At 38.0% G+C, this 19680-nt stretch overlaps 1 pseudogene; it reads right to left on the bottom strand.

Annotated features, from left to right (window-relative positions):
- Positions 1 to 18495, bottom strand: part of LOC101606150 — a 36894-nt pseudogene extending 18399 nt beyond the window's left edge.
- Between the last annotated feature and the right edge of the window lie 1185 nt (positions 18496 to 19680).

Consider the following 19680-nt stretch of genomic DNA (forward strand, 5'->3'; position numbering starts at 1 on the left):
GCTTTGAACCTATAGCTATTGACAGGAATTTAAAGCAAAGTCAACATTGCTTCTTATAAACAAAGTACAGTCCAAGCAATATGAAGAAATCAAAGCTTTTAGTAGAAAAAGCAGCTTTATGTTTTCCTTCTTCAAATCCACATAGTTTTCCAGTTGTTAATATTGAACAGCCAGATGTGGTGGTACACGCCTTTAATCCTAGCACTCAGGAGGCAGAGCTAGGAGGATCGTGGCCAGCCTGAGAATACATAATGAATTCTGGGTCAGCCTGGGCTAGAAAAACCAAAAATAAAATTGTATTAGTGTTATAAATTACAACTATGGATTTCCTAACGTTATAAGAAAATTATGAAAGACAGTGTTTACAAAGCTTTTCTGTTAGTAAGCATAGAGGTCAGGAGAGATGGCTTAGGCTTTACAATCTGTGATTCGGGTTTCGTTCTTCAGATCTCTTCTGCATGAAAGCCTCTATTGAATGATAAACTATTGATAAAATAACATATTTTAAAAAATGTTTTAGTTACTTTTCTGAGGCATGCAAAGCTGATACCCAGCCTGCGACACAGCAGGTCGAAACCCCAGAAAGCGAGCGAACCAAACTCTAGCAAAGTTGTGCTGGCTGTGACACCGTAAGCCCACTGGCAAGGCACGCCTCCTCCCGCAAGGCTCTTCTCCCCAGCTAGCCTCAGCTGGGAACCAAACTTTCAAACAACATGAGTCCATGGGGCGTATCTGATTCAAAACATGTTAAAACCCAGTAAAGTGACCTGGAAAAGGAACAAAGCCACAGGGAGCCAGTGAATATCATCTTTAGTGAATCTGTGGTCTCACTGAGTCACAAAGCCGTCCCCCTAACCTGACTGCTCAACTCAAAGGCAATATCTCAGAGAGCTATAGGGTGTTAACATTGGGTTCAAGCCTTGATTGATAGGTTAGAAGAAAAAAAAAAAATCTTAGTTTATTATGTGTATCTGTAAAAGCCTAAAGACAAGGTCCTTGATTTCTATTGTTACTGTAAAGGCCTTCATTACATCCATGAGGTATAGGTTCTAGCCATGTATATGAACCTGTGGACACAACTGGATTTTTGAAATTCACCTGTTTTTTTTTTTTTTTTTCTCTCTCTCTCTTCCTCTCTCTTTTTTTAGATTTAAAATGCTCATAGAGCAAAAACAAGAAATACATGACATCACAAAGGGTTTCACTAGAGGGGATCTTGAATAATTTTGCTAAGCAGGCAATGCCACTCACTTTGATTCATAAATGATAAGGCCTTGTCATCAAGAGAGTTTTATTTATTTATTTATTTATTTATTTTACCAAATTTAGATGTAATCTTTTTTAACTCAAGGAAATTTGGCACATTGAGGTTTTAGACAAAAAAAAAAAAAAAAAAAAGTGCCTCATATTACAGAGACTGAACAGAGCAAAACGGTATATCAGTTTTAGAGTCAAGAGCTATGTGTCATTTTGTAGAACACGGAGCACTTCATCTCACACTTCACGTGCAAGTTCATCTCACACTTCATCTGCAAGTTAAGAGGGAGAAGCATGAAATGAAGAGCTATGGCAAAATGCCAAAGCCCTGCAGCTGCTGCCTGTCCAGGTGGAATTTATCCGGGCTTTGACAGGGGAATGTTGCTTAAGTGCCTGACACCATTGTCTTCTCACCATGGGAGGTGAGATTTGGATGGGTCAGTGACTATGATCATAGAGATCAATCCACTGGACAGAAACTACTATTCCATAGGACTTATTAGTCACTTCTAAAAATACAAGCCTAAATACTAGAAAACAAATGACTTCCCTTGGAGACAGAGACAGAATATGTTCCTTCTTTTAACATGCTAATCCTACTAAAATAAATGAGATCCTGTTTCATACCTTAACCAAGAATATTTGAATGGGAGAATGGAAAGCTTGAGACAAAGGTATAAGCACTTAATTAAAGCTTTGCATGTAATTATTTTGTATATAAATGCATGCACATGTGTCCAAGAAACATTGCCATGTATTTCTTCATAAGATATATTTACTTAAATTTTTTGATGTTTATATTTTCCACTTTTAGGTCTTTCTGATAAGTAAAGAATTTTCTTGATGCCCTTCAGGAACTCCATGCATGATTTTGGCTTTACACAACAATGCTATTCTTTAGGGTGTAAGAGATAAAGGCAGAGGTGACCATAAGGGTGTAAATTTGACCATCAGGACCCATGTAAGAGTACAAAATGTGGTGCCACACACTTGTAATCCCAGCGCTGGGGAGGCAGAGGTAGAAGAATAACTGGTATCTGATGATCAGCAAGTTGCATCTAATTGGCTACTTCCTGTGAAAGACACTGTTCCATGGACAGAATCAAACACAGAATATAAAAAGTTGTCCTCTGGCTTCCACAAACATGTGCACACAGGCACCCAAGCACACAAATATGCACATGTATACATAAATTCTTTTTCAAAAATAGGTTATTTTATATAGGCATTTACATTTAAATGTTCTGGAGTAATTAACAACAATCATAGGTGATATTTTTGTTGGAATGTATATAATTGTTCCTAAAGAATTATTCATTTTGGATTTTATAAGTGGATTTATTTCTTTAATGGATAGATTTTCATATTAAAAGAAAACTTCAGAAGAACTTTATACCACAGTACTACCAAAAGCAAAGACAGCTGACTTCGTATTTCCCATTCTTAAAAGATAATAATGTGTGTGAATAAATTTTAATTGTCAAAATGCTTTTTATTCACAATTAAACACAATAGTTGTGTGTGATGTTGTGTAGTTTTCTGATATAGTGACTGATGAAGTGATAGAGGTTGTACTCTCTGCTTGTGCTTAATGATATCTGAGATAATTATCAGAAACATGGAGATATATATATATATATATATATATATATATATATATATATATATATTCTCATGGATAGTGGGCATTTCTATTTCTGTAACTTAAAATTACTGTGTATAGGAATAACACATCTTTTTGTATGTCAATCAACACCTCTTTTGTAGCTCATTTGGAATATTGGCTTAAAAACAATAAATCACAGGAGAACATCTCATTGTCATTCAGAGGAGAAACAGTGCTGACAGTATGTATCAGGAGCTGGAGTGGATCCAGCCCAGGCGAGTGAATTAAATGGTATGATAGCAGTCTTAACATTTTACAAGGCAAGCAATATGATCAAGTTGTTGAGCTGACATCATAAAATCATTTGGAACCAAGAATGAGTTCTGTTTCAGAGATACAATTTTTATAACCTGGCTCCTCTGATTAAAGGGTACAGCTATGAAGTTTTGGCAAGCAGAGCATCTATTAAGATTGCATAGGTACAGGTCACCTGTTTATCCACACATACTTTGACGTATAACCTCAAGGACAAATGGACACACTTCCTGTGGAATTGAATTCTAACACTACCTCATTTATTTAGCCACTTATCTGTATCTAGTTTTATAAGCGTAACGTATTTACCAAGCTCTGCCATGTGTTTTCATACATCAGGCTGACAGTGTAATGCCTGTGGACAAGCACAGGTGTTAATCTGCTGTACTGACTTACAAAGGGAGACTTTTTTTTAAACACTCTTCTAAGGGAAATCTACACCATCCACTCTTCATACATTCCACAATTCATTTATTAACTGGAGCTACAATGAGATGGATAGCATAGTCTTTTCTCAATAAGTGATCACTATTAAACAATTTATTTAAAAATATTTTTATTTATTTATTTATGAGCGAGAGAGAGAGAGAGAGCAAGTAAACAGATGATGAGAATGAGAGAATGTGCACAGTAGGGACTCGTGCCACTGTCAATCCATTCCAAACACATGTACCATCTTGTGCATCTGGCTTTACTATGTTACTGGGCAATCAAACCTAGGCTGGCATGCTTTACAAGTAATTCCCTTTAACCATTGAGCTATCTTTCCAGATTATCTTTGGGCTTATTAATTAGCAGGCACAGCCTCTGCTCTGGTCGAACCATAGTCAATGTAGCATCTCTCTCCTGTGCCACATCTTCAAAAGGATATTGTAAGTGTTGTTGTAAGTGTTGTTGTTGTTCAAATAGATGCTTCTACATGATGAGAGAATTGTTCATGGCCGTAGACTTCAGTGGGGACCTAGGAGAGTTCACGCCATTGCACATCATGAGGAATTTGAGCATATGAAGGGGACTATGAATTTGGAAAGAGGGAAGAACCTTGACAAGAATGGGATGGGTTTATGAGCCCAGAAAAGTAGTTCATATAAAAGTAGCAGGAGAACACACTGGAAAGGCTGAAAGTAGTTTGCAATTATTCAAGAGTAAAGCAGTGAGTTTCAGACATACTTAAGGATGGTAGCTCACCTATTCATTCAAAATACACACCAAGGAGTTTTACAAGAACATTTTAGTTATCACAAATAATCCCAATAGTCAGAGCGATTATTTACTCTTCTCTACAACAAAGTGACATTTTGTGTCTACAAGTTCTACTTATATTTGTTTTCAGATCTCCTGTTCTAAAGCTATCTCATAAATACATCCATTAAGCATAGATATTTTGTAAATGTTCTTATAAGAAAAAAGAAAAAAAAACCAACAAAGAATAAAGCATAATAAACTGCCTTCACCAAAGGTATGTTGAGATGTATATAATCAGACCAGTGATTCAAACCTGACTATGTTATAGGGCTATTCCTAGTAAGATTTGAACAACAACAACAATATAAATAAATAAATAAATAAAAACAGATAGGAAACAATAGCACACCAGAGAATCAATTGCCACAAGTCTGGCTTGGTGAAACAATGAATTGACCCATTCCTTGCAGGATCCGGGTAGGGTTACTTACAGGAAGATGGATAACCTATTACTGAATGCCCAAGCCTACCTGAGCGTGGATAATGACTCACAAACCTGCATCTCCCCAGATCGCCCTGTGCAACTGTAGGCAGCTTCAAGGAAAATGTCTTTCGTTTCTTGGTAATTATTTAGTGCTTGGACTTACGTAGCCTCAGGAAAGGTCTTGGTGAGACTCCTACGCTCCAAGAGACACAGGGCCCTTTGCTTCTTCCAAGAAGAAATGTTTCAATTCAGATGAAATCGGTACACAGTAGGATGCCTACTTCTTTCTTGGGATTCCATCTGGTATAGCTGGATATTTTTTTTTTCTCCCATTGAATTAGTTTGTGGTATTGATTTGTAGTTGGTAGAGGCCTTAGCTACTTTTATCTATCTTAAAATGCACAGGTTATATTCCCACTTGAATTGTCCATACTCAAACTCAAATAGTGCTGATGTTTAATAATCCTGACTTAAAGTTAATCAAGAACTTTAGAATTGATGTCAGGAAAAAAAAGTAGAACATTCTAGTCAATTGTCTTAAAGAATTGGCTATGCAAAGTTTTTAAGTTAGCTTTTATTTTCTTTCTTTCTTTTTTTTATCCACAGTGGAAAATTCTCAAGGGCATTTTTTATGCCTTTCATGTCCTCTGTACAGGTTTAAGTACAAACTTTAATTGTTGCTTCTGTCGGGTCAGTCAGTGGCTAGAAATATAACCTTGCATGGATTCTAAATAATAACCCACAAATGGGGCAGGTCCAGTGTTCCAAAACTGATAGGATAATTCTACTACATTTGTATTCTCTGGAGTGCCACAACAATGTTTTGCAGGAACACTGAGGAAATGGGATGCATTTCTATTACCATTTCAGAAATCAGACTTACCTCACTTAAATGACAGGAAACTTTTCTCACATATCTTCATTATGTGGTTACCAACATATTATCCTTCAAATACCTGGAATTAACCCTCTCCATCCCTCTAAATTTCCATTCTCTTTCACATTAAAATTCTAGATTTTGTCTTATAAAAACAAAACAAAGATGAAAATTAATTGGGAACATTATCCAGTTGGTACAGAAAAACACACTGTAGCTTGCATTCTACATATATTAACAGCTGAAATAGAAGGTCAAGAAGTAAAAACTGAAACATCACACCCGTTGTGCCATAATAAGAATGACGCTACTCCATTCACCGCATCAGGAGTTTCTTTCACAGGCTGTTTAACAGTGGCGACTTTAAAACATGTGATGGTTCAGATAAATAGCATTCACTCCTAACCTACTTGATCTGATTAATAGAACTCTTTCGACTTTTTTTCCCTGTTTCTTTACATTTTAATGGAAAAATAAATCCTAGAAACATTGTTTTGCAGCAATATGTCCCTACAGGAAAGTCTCATTTTCCATGTTTGTAATGTGTTTAAAAAATGCTGAAAAATATTGACCATTTCCCAGTAAACATGGATTCAAAACTAAGTTTTACCTAATGTGAGGCACTATCGATTTTGGTGGACATAAGTGTTGTCAGTTTGACAACTGTAGCAACTAGCCAAGATGACAGAAGAAAGCTTCTGGAAGCTGTCACGTTGTGGTGTGTTTCTGTCAAAGTTGATCACAATTTTTTGTAAGATGTTGCCCATCATGGGTAGTTTGATTTCCAGCAAACATGTTCCAGTTGTCCAATATTCCCACCTTACTTAGCTTCCTATGTTTGTTTTGGCCTAACTCATACACCAAATGCCTGTCTTCAGCCTGTACATGGTCATAGTCTTGAATAAGGATCCAGTGAGTAGTCTCATCCTGGTTTAGTTGCTCATCCTTGTTCAGATCCTAGAAATCACTGAACTGCTGCTGTTCAGACAAAGCCTGCTCTGTCATCATGGGAAAACATATCCCCAATTTACTTTTCTTGGCCTTTGATCAGGTCACCTGGGAAGACAAGGAGACACTAGGGAAGATGGCTGACTGAATAGGAAATGTTGGGGACAGCCTTTTCACCACTGAGGAGCTAAAAATTTTGACCAAACAGGCACACAAAAGATATGCCTATGATAGAATTGCTAAAGTCTGGCACAATTACAAGAGAGACAAAGATGATGAGATTCCCTGGGAAGAAATCTAACAGGCCATCTCTGGCTACTGCCTAAGAAACTCCACAGTATTTCAAGGTGGTTCTAACTATCACACCTTCCAATATACACTACTACATGATGAGAGAATTGTTCATGGCTGTAGACCTCAATGGGGACCTGGAAAAATTCATTCCTTGTGCAACATGAGGATTTTGAGCATATGCAGGGGATTGTGAATTTGGAAAAAGGGAAGGACCTTGACAAGAATGAGATGGGTTTGTGAGCCCAGATGACTCCAGTGAAGAATTTGCTAGGTAAAATTTTTAAAGTAGTTTATATAAAGTAGCAGGAGACCACACTGGAAAGGCTGAAAGTAGTTTGCAATTATTCAAGAGTAAAGCAGTGAATTTCAGACATAGTTAATGATGGCAATAAGTGAAGAGAGAGAAATAGATATGTTCAGTGGTATAGACATAAAGTATTAACTTTATGTCTCCCAGCATACCACTTGTTATGCCCAGCAGCCGTGGAGTGTGCTGCTGACAGTACTTTGGAAGAAGAAAGTGAGAAAGACCATCTCGAGTTTGGATCCCCACCTATTACAAGCTGCCAAGTATCTGAGTATGCCAAAGGCAGCTCACTGGGAGGAATCCAGCCCAGGAAGTCAGGTGTGTTAATGCTGGTTGACTTTCCTAGAAAGAGAATACTAACCACAGCATTCATCTTAGGTTTTGCTTAAAGACTACAGCAGTGAGAACATCATGTCAAATTCCTTTCAGACTTAATAAACATCATGTATTTTTACAATCATTTTTTCTTCTATAGCAGTAGAATCAGATGTCTTCAAGACATCCCCAATAAAATATTTAGGATCATCACAATTTTGCAACATCCATCTTATTTACTTGTAGTTGGATAAAAATTTAACAACAAAAAAAGATTTCTTTACAAATAGCTAATCCTATTACCTTTAAAGTGTGCTTGAGGTTGATGAGCATATTGCTAAAAGTTTCATCTGTCTCTGATACCCATTCTCTATTAACAGCATAGTAAGAAAATGTCTATGTCTCAAGGTCACAATAGAAGGTGCCTATTTGGTCTTCAGGATTCGGAAGCAAAAGCCCTTAGTGTGTCAGCTCTGATGGGGTCAAAGCCCAAGACTATGGTCTTTAATCTTTCTAATGAAATTTGAATATTCTTTTTAAAATTCAGTGTTATTGCTATAGGTCACACAAGAGGCCATTTACATCAGGCAACCCATTTAAAAAAAAAAGAAATCTAACAGGAGGTCTTTGTGCAGTCAAGTGGATTTAGAGCTGAGATAAGCAAGGGCATATGTAGCTTAAAGTTCACACAATTAACCTGCAATATAAATAAACAAAAATAGCTCATGTTCCCATGCAAGTTAGCTTTTGGCCATTGGATGAGTGGTGTCAGCTCTTTGCTATTAGCTAGGTACTCACCATACCCAAATTCAGATACATTATGTGCTATGTAAAGTTTCCAGAGAAAGTGGAAGTATTTGGGGTGGGGAATCAGAACAGTAACCTTTTATCAAAGTAATAAATGAAAATCCATATACAATGCACTTATATACATCATCACTTCTCGGTAACTAAAGGTCAGGAGAACTGAAATTGTAGCAATTTCTAGTGTGTGGCAAGTAGAGAAGTCTTCAGGAATTTCTACCACCACTACTATGAAAACTACCAACAGCATGGGGCCCACATCCGGAGATGCAAACATCTGTGGAACCTATGCTGAATCTTAACCACTACTCCAGCCTCTACATTTACTCTATTCACATGCTCAGCGGCCACGCAGTGGAGACTGACAGCCAGTTTGCACAAGTAAAGGAAATAAGATAAAGAATAAGGAGCTTTCTCATCCAAGGTCAGGACAAGTGTGAAGGAATGGAGCCAAAATGCACAGAACGTGAAGCTGGTGTTTGGAACGAAGCTTTGTGTTTCCGTGACCCCTGGCTGTGCTTAATGCACTGGTGCTATCATGTCTCTTGAGGACTAGTAAGAGTGGGGTGCAGCGCTCAAACGAGTCTAAAGAACATTCATTTTATAAATTTTCTCCTGGAAAACCAGAGAACATTAGAACTCAAAGGCTTGCCAAGTAATAATTTTACATTCTAATTTAAAGAGTTCATAACTTTAAAAACTTTCTGGGCTGGAGAAATGGCTTCGTGGTTAAGGCACTTGTCTGTAAAGCCTAAGGACCAAGGTTTGACTCCCCAGAACCCCTGTGAGCCAGGTGACCATGGTAGTGAATGTGCCTGGAGTTTGTTTTTAGTGGCTTGAGGTCCTGGTGTGCCCATTATCTCCCCCCCCCCTTCTATCTCTCTCTCATAAATAAATAAATGAAAATTCACACGTTCATTCTAGAGTAAAGCTTCATGATTCACAGTGTTCCAAACTCTTTTCCTACATACAGACTAGGTAAATCAAGGATTCATGTTTCAGGGGCTTTGGGGCTGCTTCAGTAATTAAAGGCCATTGTTTGCAAAGCTTGATGGTTCTGATTTGATTACCCAGTATTCACATAAGTCCAATTCACAGTGTGCTGTATGGATCTACTGTTCTTTGGAGTGGAAGAAGGCCAAGGAACACTCGTCTCTCTCTCTCTCTCTCTCTCTCTCTCTCTCTCTCGTCAGTCTCCCTCTTTCCTTCAAATAAATATTCTGAAAAGATTTAATATTTTAAATCTAAATCAATAAAACACTATAAGTATGGTAAAAGGTAAAAATATTATTATGCTGATATAGGTCATTTTCCATGAACAGAGCCTATAGGGCTCTTCATGGCTCTGTGGTGGGTAAAAATAAGGCCTCTTATCACTGCACTGAGGCTAAACAACACTTATTAGAAGTTATTTTCCCTAATACACACTTTTCACTTTTATTAACACTTTGCTTCAAACACAAATGGACTGCACAGATGGATAATATGCTTCATTTGCACCCTAATTCTACAAGATTTTTACTATTTATATTTTTTTTACTCTAACCATTTTTGCTAAAAATTATGAAAACATAGTACTAGCCTTGGACATCCAGGGTCAGTATGCATAATACCCTGGTCTTTCACTCCAAATTTTGGACCCTTGTGAAGTTCAAGGATAGCATTATGGAAATGCCATCGCTGTGGTAACATACCCTTGGGAACAGTACTGAAGGACCCTCCATAGGCTCTTCTTCAGTACTCTCTGTTTTCTAGGGCGATTTGCTTCATTTATTTGTTTGATTTATTAATATTTTAGCTTGCAAATACATGACGAAGACTGAATATTCTTCTGTTAAGGAAACCCGGGTGTTGGGGTCCATTTTTAAAAAACTTTTCAATGAGTGCTTTGGGGTCTCCTCAGTTCTTGGTTGTGACACGACATGACTTCTCGTGCAGCTTGCTCCTTCCTTGTCTATGTGCAGCTCTGTGCTCTTGTCCCTGTCCTTGTCTGCACACAGGAGTTATATTGAGTATGTGGCCCATCACTGACTGTACACCCACAGGAGTTCTATTGAGTATGTGACCCATCACCGACTGTCCACCCACAGGAGTTGTATTGTGTATGTGGCCCATCACTGACTGTCCACCCACAGGAGTTCTATTGTGTATGTGACCCATGACTGACTGTCCACCCACAGGAGTTCTATTGTGTATGTGACCCATCACCGACTGTCCACCCACAAGAGTTCTATTGTGTATGTGACCCATGACTGACTGTCCACCCACAGGAGTTCTATTGTGTATGTGACCCATCACCGACTGTCCACCCACAGGAGTTCTATTGTGTATGTGACCCATCACCGACTGTCCACCCACAGGAGTTCTATTGTGTATGTGACCCATCACCGACTGTCCACCCACAGGAGTTCTATCGTGTATGTGACCCATCACCGACTGTCCACCCACAGGAGTTCTATCGTGTATGTGACCCATCACCGACTGTCCACCCACAGGAGTTCTATCGTGTATGTGACCCATCACCGACTCTCCACCCACAGGAGTTCTATCGTGTATGTGGCCCATCACTGACTGTCCACCCACAGGAGTTCTATTGTGTATGTGACCCATCACCGACTGTCCATCCACAGGAGTTCTATTGTGTATGTGACCCATCACCGACTGTCCACCCACAGGAGTTCTATTGTGTATGTCGGCCAACACTGACTGCCCACCCATGGGAAGACTATTGTGTATGTGGTCAATCATTGAATGTAAGGTTATGCTGCTGAACTGGATAATAAATTAATCTAAGGAAAGACTTCAAACTTCCCTAACATTAAGTATGAAATCTTTTATTTAGCTAATATTTTCCTTCTGAAAAATCATCAATTATACCATATCCCAGAGGCATATTTCCCTTGGGGTTTCTCATGGAGGTACTCCTTAGTCTGTCACTGAATTCTAAACCAAATCTGTATCTCAGTAGACGGAGGGGCTGGTTAGCTTTTCACCCATTTTGTTTATTAGTTGTCAGTGTAAAGTTTCTTTAAGGAATGATTAAGAAGCATGCATGAAAACTAACATGAAATCTAGTTGGAGAAAAGTCTTGTTGGATTGAATAATGCTTTCAAAGTCAAATAGCAGTTCTTAGATCTTTGAGAAGGCTGGAAAAATTGCTCAGTGGTTAAGACACTTACCTGCAAAGCCTAAAGACCTGGGTTTGATATCACAGTACCCACTGAAAACCAGCTGCAAACAGTGGTGCATTCATTTGGTGTTCACTTACAATGTCAAGAAGACATGTCACACACATGCTCCCTCCCTCTTTCTCTTTCTCTTTCTCTTTCTCTTTCTCTTTCTCTTTCTCTTTCTCTTTCTCTTTCTCTCTTTCTCCTCTAGCAAATAGATAAATAAAACATTTTTTAAAGACCCCATAGAATAAAGGTCCCTCAAGTCTGGACCTTTGCTTTTCAACCTTATAAGTTTCCCATTGTGATTGATACATTCTTGTGATCAAAACAATATACAGAACAAGATCACTGGTTAAGTTAAAAAATGACATTCCATAACTGTTTTTGTTGTTGTTATTGTTGTTTTGGGTCTTGTTTGTTTGGTTTTGTTTTGTTTAAACTGGTCCAGGAAACTACTTTCTGTGCAGGAGTTCCCCCACCTTGACATGGGTAACAAGATTCCATGTCAGGAGCATTTACTGCTCCTCTCTGCAGTATCTATCAACTATTACTTGGGTAGCAAAACCTCCAGCAATTCAAAATCATTTGTGTGCAAAGAGAAGATCTTCAAAAGTTATACTTGAATGAAACAAAGGAAAGAGAGAGAGGGAGAGAGAGAGCGCACAATAGTTGTAATCAACTATTTTCTTTGTTAAAATTTTATTAAACAAGAATGGAGAGATAGCTTAGCAGTTAAGGCATTTGCCTGCAAAGCCAAAGGACCCAGGTTTGATTTCCCAGGACCCATATAAAACAGATACACAAGGGACACATGAGTCTAGAGTTTGTTTGCAGTGGCTGGAGGCCCTTGTGTGCCTATTCTCTCTCTGACTATCTTTCTTCTTTATATCTCTCTGTTTGTGCTTACAATGAAATAAATAAAGTAAAAATAACTAAAAACTATTAAATGTGTTTTCATGATATTCTAATTTGAAGTTAACATGGTGATTTTATTTTGTATATATTTGGACTTGAAATTTTTTTACATTATTTCTTTTTACTCTATGTACTGCTATGTATTAGTGATGTAAGAGCCAAATACAACATATGATTTGACTATTGCTTAGTATTTAAACTATTTGACTATTCACTTGTACAACGAGATCACACTCTCTATAAACATATAAACATATACATAACTTTTCTAGCTCTTTAATTACAACGTTGGCAACTTCTTTAATTATAAAACTTTCATGTTTTTTTATTTCCAGGTTTTAATCACTTCTTGTTACTATCAACTCACATGTGAGGCTTTATTTACCAGAAATCAGCAAAAACAAATGAACAAACAAAAAGTTAAGTTCAAGAATAACTAAGCATACTATGTATTTAAAAGTCAGAGCTCAACACAGAGTGAGTTCTATGCTTCCCAATGGTGAAATTAAATCAAGGCTTCATTCAACATAAATTCAACTGAATTAGAAATCAGTAAAAAAAGGAGTTAAAGTCACTTAAAAAAAAAGTCTCTAGAAAGCAAGTTTTAGAAAAGAATCTCATGTTTCCTACTCAAAAATTTAGTTGAACTAATATTTTTTCAAATGTGCTGAATTTTTCATAGGTCACTGTGTAAGGCCACAATATGTAACAGTTTACTTCTGATCATCAGAACCATCTATCACAAGTGAAACTGTACCGCATTGCTACATGCAGCACCACTCTCTCGTCAATAACGCTCCCCCTTAGTGTACGCAGCAGGCTATAGATCTAAAAGCCAGAGTGTAACACAGAGTTCTGTGCTTGCCAGTGGTGAAATTAAATGAAGGTGTCATTTAGCAGAAATCTAGCTGAATTAGAAATCAGTAAAATAAGAGCTCAAATAACCAATTGGGAACCCATGTGATGTATACATCAATTAGATGATGAAAATTATTTTCCTTCAATATATGGTTTGGCTTCATCTAATAGCTTACTATTGGTTTGCAGACTGGAATAACATATAAAAAAAATACAACTAATAGGCTAGAAAGATTGCTTAGTGGTTAAGGCACTTGCCTGTGAAGGCTGACGACCCAGTTCAAATCCATGGTATACATGGAAAGCCATGCGTACAAATTGGCTCATCCATCTGAAGTTTGCAGTACCTGGAGGCCCTGACAGGCCCATTCTCCTCTCTCTCTCTCTCTCTCTCTCTCTCTTTCTCTTTCTCTCTCTCTCTCTCTCTCTCTCTCTCTTTCTCTCGTGGTAGTTTGTATTGATGTCCCCAGTACCTTCAGGAGTTTATTAAAGCATGCAGTTTACAAGCCTGGATGGAGGAGATGTCACTGGGGGCAGATCTGAATTCCAGCCTAACAGATGTAAAGCGCTTCCTCTGTCTGGAGTTCCTGGAGTGATCTTCCTTGTAATGCTGGTAGTGGTCTTTATCTCTGCTTGAGTCTGTGAATGAGAGCCAACTTCTACTATTTTGGAGCTTCCCCTGAGCCTTTAAGCTTCAATAAATCCCTTCCTCCTATAACTTTTGCCTGGTTTGGAAAAGTTTATCCCAACAAACAGAAGCTGTCTACTTCTCTCTCTGTGTCTCTCTCTTGCTAAAAAAAATAAATAATAATGAAAAGATATTTAACAAATACAACTCATAACAATGATTTTAACATGATTTAGCCTTGAGATCACATTCGATATATACAATTGAATAAAGTGAATATGTCATTGTGACAGCAGAGGAATCTAAAAGCTAAATTCAATATTTTCAAATATATCAAAATGTGTCTTCCTCTTTTTCTTCTGCTTATCATTTATTTATTTTTATGCAACTCTTTAGATTGTCTCTCAAAGCTCCTTAGATAGTGATTAAGTGACTTAGATAAGCCTTCACAATTAAGTACTGGAAAGATGCCCCTGATAGCTTCTATTCTCAACACATGATATGAAGTTTAGCTCTGCCTGGGTTCCCAATTTCCAGAGATACCCATTGCAAAGCCTTTTGTCTTTGGAGTAACCATGGAAGAGAACATAGAGACATGGGTCTAGCTTCTTCCCATAGGGAATTATAGTCTCTTCTAATTTTGTTTCCTTACATTGGAGGTCACCTTCCACCTCCATCCCCAAGTGTCCTCTGGATTGATTGGTGTGATTTGGATTCAATTAAGCATCTGCAAACAGCACAAACATTGTAGATGTCCTAAGTCTTCTTACAACTATGCCCTCTGCTTTCTAAATGGCTAAATTTTGTTCTTGCCTTCCAGTCTGTACAGTATGACCCCTGATACATGGTTTAGCTTCATCTATTAATTTACTATTGTTTTTTTACAGAATGGAATAAGAGATAAAAAAAAAAATAACTCGTGTCCATGATTTTCACTGGAGATATCTGAGTATGTGTCATAGTAAATTCCCCGCCCCCACCCCCGCCCATGTGGAAATGCATACATGCAATCTATTCACCCAAGCTGCAGCTCAGAGGACCAACCAAAGGACAACTGCTGCAGAACCAATCTTGGTGAACCAACAGGACTGTCTTGGTCACTCACGGGGCAGGTTTAGTGATCGTTTATGAGACCATGGGTGACTAGAAGGCAGCTGCTTCACTGCAAAGCTCACGCCAGCATAGGTTAAGAATCACAGAAACGGCAGGGCTGGAGTATGCTACATGACTTCAGGCGGCTCAATCAGACAGCTCCGAGAGCCACTTTCCACTGATGTATCCCAAGGGTGCGGTCCTGCAGCCTACTCTCCAGACTTGGTGAAGTCCTGAGTCTCCTGAGTTGCCTTCCTCAGCCAAGGAGGGAATGTTTTGATTCAGAGAAAACTGCTAACACTATGACTTAAAATAGAATATTTGAAAGATAGCTGTGGTGGTTTGATTCAGGTGTCCCCCGTAAACTTAGGTGTTCTGAATGCTAGATTCCCAGCTGATGGAGATTTGGGAATTAAAGCCTCCTGGAGGCAGTGCATTCTTGGGGGTAGGCTTACGGATATTATAGCTAGGGTCTCCTTGCCAGTGTTTGGCACACTCTCCTGTTCCTGTTGTCCTCCTTATTATGGTGGCCAGGGGTGATGGCCACACTCTGCTCATGCCATCGTTTTCCTCTGCCATCATGGAGCATTCCCTTGAGTTTGTAAGCCAAAATAACACAGCTTTTCTTCCTTTCTTTCTTTCTTTCTTTCTTTCTTTCTTTCTTTCTTTCTTTCTTTCTTTCTTTCTTTCTTTCTTTCTTTCTTTCTTTCTTTCTCCCTCCAAAAGCTGCTCATAGTCAGTTGATTTCTTCCAGCAAAGCAAATCTGACTACAACAGTAATGTTGATACTGAGGAGTGGTGTCATTTGCTTCTGGATACCCGAGTGTGTGGCTTTGGCATTTAGGGGCTGATTTTCAAGAGGAATGTGGAAGGCCTAAGAGACGCCTTGCAGTGCTGTAAGTACAGCTTGATGGACTTTTCTGGTCAGAGTTGCAAGACCTGAAAGCAGTAAGAACTATGGACTGTGAGGTGTAGCTTATGAAGGTGAGAAAGAGCTTTGCCAGGACTGGGCTAGAAACAGTTTATGTGAGAGGATTGCTGTTATGCCTGTGCCATGAAAATTTATATGAGCAGAGGGATATGGGCACAGAAATGAAATCTTTGGGCTGAACCTTCTCACTGTTCAGATGCAATTATATGAAAGTTTAAAACCTTTGAGATTTGGTCAGCTGACTCTTTTGAAGGGGCCAGAGTGCTCAAGGAGTGTCCTGTTCTTTTAAGTTTGCATTATCCACCACTGGATTAACAAATTGGCACCTCACCTGGCATTGTGGAGCATAAGAAATTCAGGAAAGAGTCATTGAGTTTGCAACATGGAGTCTTGTGTTTTGGAAATGGCCATGGGCAGTGTGGAACGGGCTTGCTGGATGCCTGCATGGAATCCTGATGGAGCAGTGAAGATGAACCTTGGGTTACACTACAAACACGACGGAGATGCCAAGACTATGAGATGGCTGCTAAGGAAAGCTGCTGAGCCCAGAAGAAGTTTTCCAGGACCGTGAGTGGTCTAGCTGGAGAGGCGGAATTGGAAATCCAGATAATTGTTGCTGGTTAGAATTATTGGACTTGGAGGTTTTTCACTGATTAGACTAGTTGTATTTGGAGCTAGAGTTTGATGTTTGCCCTGGTTCTTTTAAATCTTATGTTGGTTGAATATTTCTTTTCTATAGCCAGTGCCATCTTTTGCAGTGTAAATGTTTGTTCTTTGTCATTATGGGTTTTTGGGTGGATTTTTTTTTAATCATATCTCATCTAAAAGACCTTGGAGTATTGGAATGTTTCAACAACATCTTTAGGATTGATTAAAAAAAAATAGGGGAATTTTATATCATGTATGGGTTTCAGCTTATGGGAGCCAGGGGCAGAATGTGATAGTTTGATTTAGGTGACCCCCATACATTTAAGTATTATGAATGCTAGGTTTCTAGCTGATGGAGATTTTCAAATTAATGCCTCCTGGAGAGAGTGCTTTTTCGGGGGCAGGCTTATGGGTATTATAGCCAGTGTCCCCTTGCCAGTGTTCGGTACATTCTCTTGTTCCTGTTGTCCACCTTATGGTGACCAGAGGGTGGTGTCTACCCTCTGCTCATGCCACAATTTCCCCCTTCCATCATGTTTATAAGCCAAAATAAACCTTTTTTTTTTTTTTCCCAAAAGCTGCTCTTTCTGGGTGAGTTCTGCCAGCAATATGAACGTGACTGCAACAATAACTGATTCCCATGTTAAGTTAATATTATTTATAATATTAGCACGAGTTTATACTTAGGAGTCCAGAGAATAATTTTGTCTTACTTAAGAAAAAAATTAAAAATTACAAAAATTAATTAAATTGTTGTTTAATATGCTTATTTGTTGATTAAAATATTCTTATTAATATATGAACTGTGGCATTTATAAACTGTCTCCAACTCCCAACTGCTGGGATTAGAGGTCTGTGCTGAGTTATGTGACTTTTTGAAGGCATAAATATGTCTGTAAAATAACAGAATTATTTTAAAATTTGAATGGAATAATTCAATATGTATTTGTAGCACTAAATATATTACAATAGATTACAATAGTAGAGTTATTACATTTTTTTCTTTGTACTTGTGTGTGTGTGTGTGTGTGTGTGTATGTTTGTCATACCACTTTCATTTTTTAAATGCATTTTTTGGCATCATCATTGTTCATTTTTTAGCCATTTCAAGAAAAATTCAATTTAAATTAAAGATAGCTATTATTGTTCACTTGAATTTAAATTGCACTTTAAATCAAACTTAGCAAGGTGAACACTTTAATTAAGTAGAGATTTCTAGTGGACCACACTCCTTCATAGTATCCTGCTGTGCTTTCTATATAACATTAGGTATCTTAAAACTCTGCCCTTCAAAAATATCTGGATCTAATATATTTACTTAATATGCTCCAAGATAATCCCACGTTTTTCTCCTTCAAATTAGTTTATATAAAACCTAGGTTGATATATATGCTAGCTATACGAAAATCCAAAATTAAGACAAAATGACAAAATAATATATGTTCACATAAAATCTTTTCTGTTACCTTTTTTTTTTTTTTTCAATCCAACTTCCTGGAATAATGATGTTACTTTCTAAATGATATCTTCATTACACCCTCATTCCTGCAATACTTACCCTTCAGAAGGTTTTACTTATTGATCTGCGGATTTCATTTTACTTAAATCTCTTTTAAATTACATCTTCTATACTAATTGCTAACAGTGTGAAAGATGAAAGATTGTAAGGCAAAACTGTCAGTTGTTGCAATGGATGGAAAAATGTGCATCCTAACAGCTTAAATTCACTCCTGTAGTGCTGCGTTTTATTTTCTAGTTGTCCTGGTGTGCTGCTTTCAGGATGTCCTCTGGGTGGTAGGTCTGACAGGCGGAAGACTTGGAGTACAGTGGAAATTTCTTGCTGACACTTCGCTGCCATTTCCTCCTGGAATAGAATGCTAACTTTGTTACAAAACACAGACCATTTTTGTTCTCTCCCTCATCAATTTTTTTTTTTTTCTCTCATAACAATGTGATAAATATACCCTGTCTCTCTTATGCCCTGCCTAAGTTTAAAGGTCAGTGATAGCTTTAACATGTCTAGGAAAGTGGATTCCCGGAATTGAAATTACTATTTTCTGTGTGTCTATAGTGAGGCTGTGTCTGGATAAATAATATTTATATCAATGGATTGAGTAAAGCAAAATGTTCTTCCTGATGTCAGCATGACTCTTCCTGTCTGATGAACTACTGAACATAACAAAAATCCCTGCCCTCACCGCAAGACAGAATTCCTCCTTCCTGACAGCCTTAACTAGGGACGTTGCCTTTCTTTACCTATCTGTACCCATGCATGCTCCTGTTCTCTCTTCTTCTGTCTCTCTGTTTCTCTTTATCTCTTCACAAAGAAGCAAAGTATTAAAAAAGAAAGTGAAATGCCAGTTCTTCCATGCTGCTGAGCCTGTGAACATTTACTCACACTTTAATTCCATCATGAGTCCTCCTGGTTTTCAGAGCTCCAGGCCATCTAGAAATACAGTATGCCTGTAATAACCATCACTCACTGTTGCAGTTCAGGAAAGTACAATGGCTTTAATATAAACAAAAAGATCCCTTAGAGCAATCAAATTGTCAAAGTCAATACTGTCTTGCTTTACCATACATTAGGGCAGTGAAATGTTTAGGGATATGGGGATTCAGTTACCATTTATTTTTCTTTAATGATTATATATTGTTAAAAATATATATACTGGGGACTGGAGAGATGGCTTAGTGGTTAAGACACTGCCTGCAAAACCTAAGAGCTCATGTTTGACGCTCTAGGCCCCACATAGACAGAGTCCCAGTGATACAAGAGAGCAATGGTGCACATGCATACAAGGGCAGTTTGTTCACAGTACCTGAAGGCCCTGGCATGCCCACTCTCTCCCTCTGTCTCTCTTTCTCACTCTGTCTGCCTCTTTCTCTAGATCTCTCTCTCAAAAAAAAAAAAAAGTCTGAATTTCATTGTGTCATCTTCATATTGGACTATGATGAATTTTATATATTCCCCCTTTAATACCTTCTCTCTTGCCTAGCAAGTTTATGGTTGGTGTGGCTTACATAAGAAAGGCAGAAATAAAAT

The sequence above is a fragment of the Jaculus jaculus genome, chromosome 13, assembly GCF_020740685.1.
Source record: "Jaculus jaculus isolate mJacJac1 chromosome 13, mJacJac1.mat.Y.cur, whole genome shotgun sequence".
In the NCBI taxonomy this organism is placed as follows: domain Eukaryota; kingdom Metazoa; phylum Chordata; class Mammalia; order Rodentia; family Dipodidae; genus Jaculus; species Jaculus jaculus.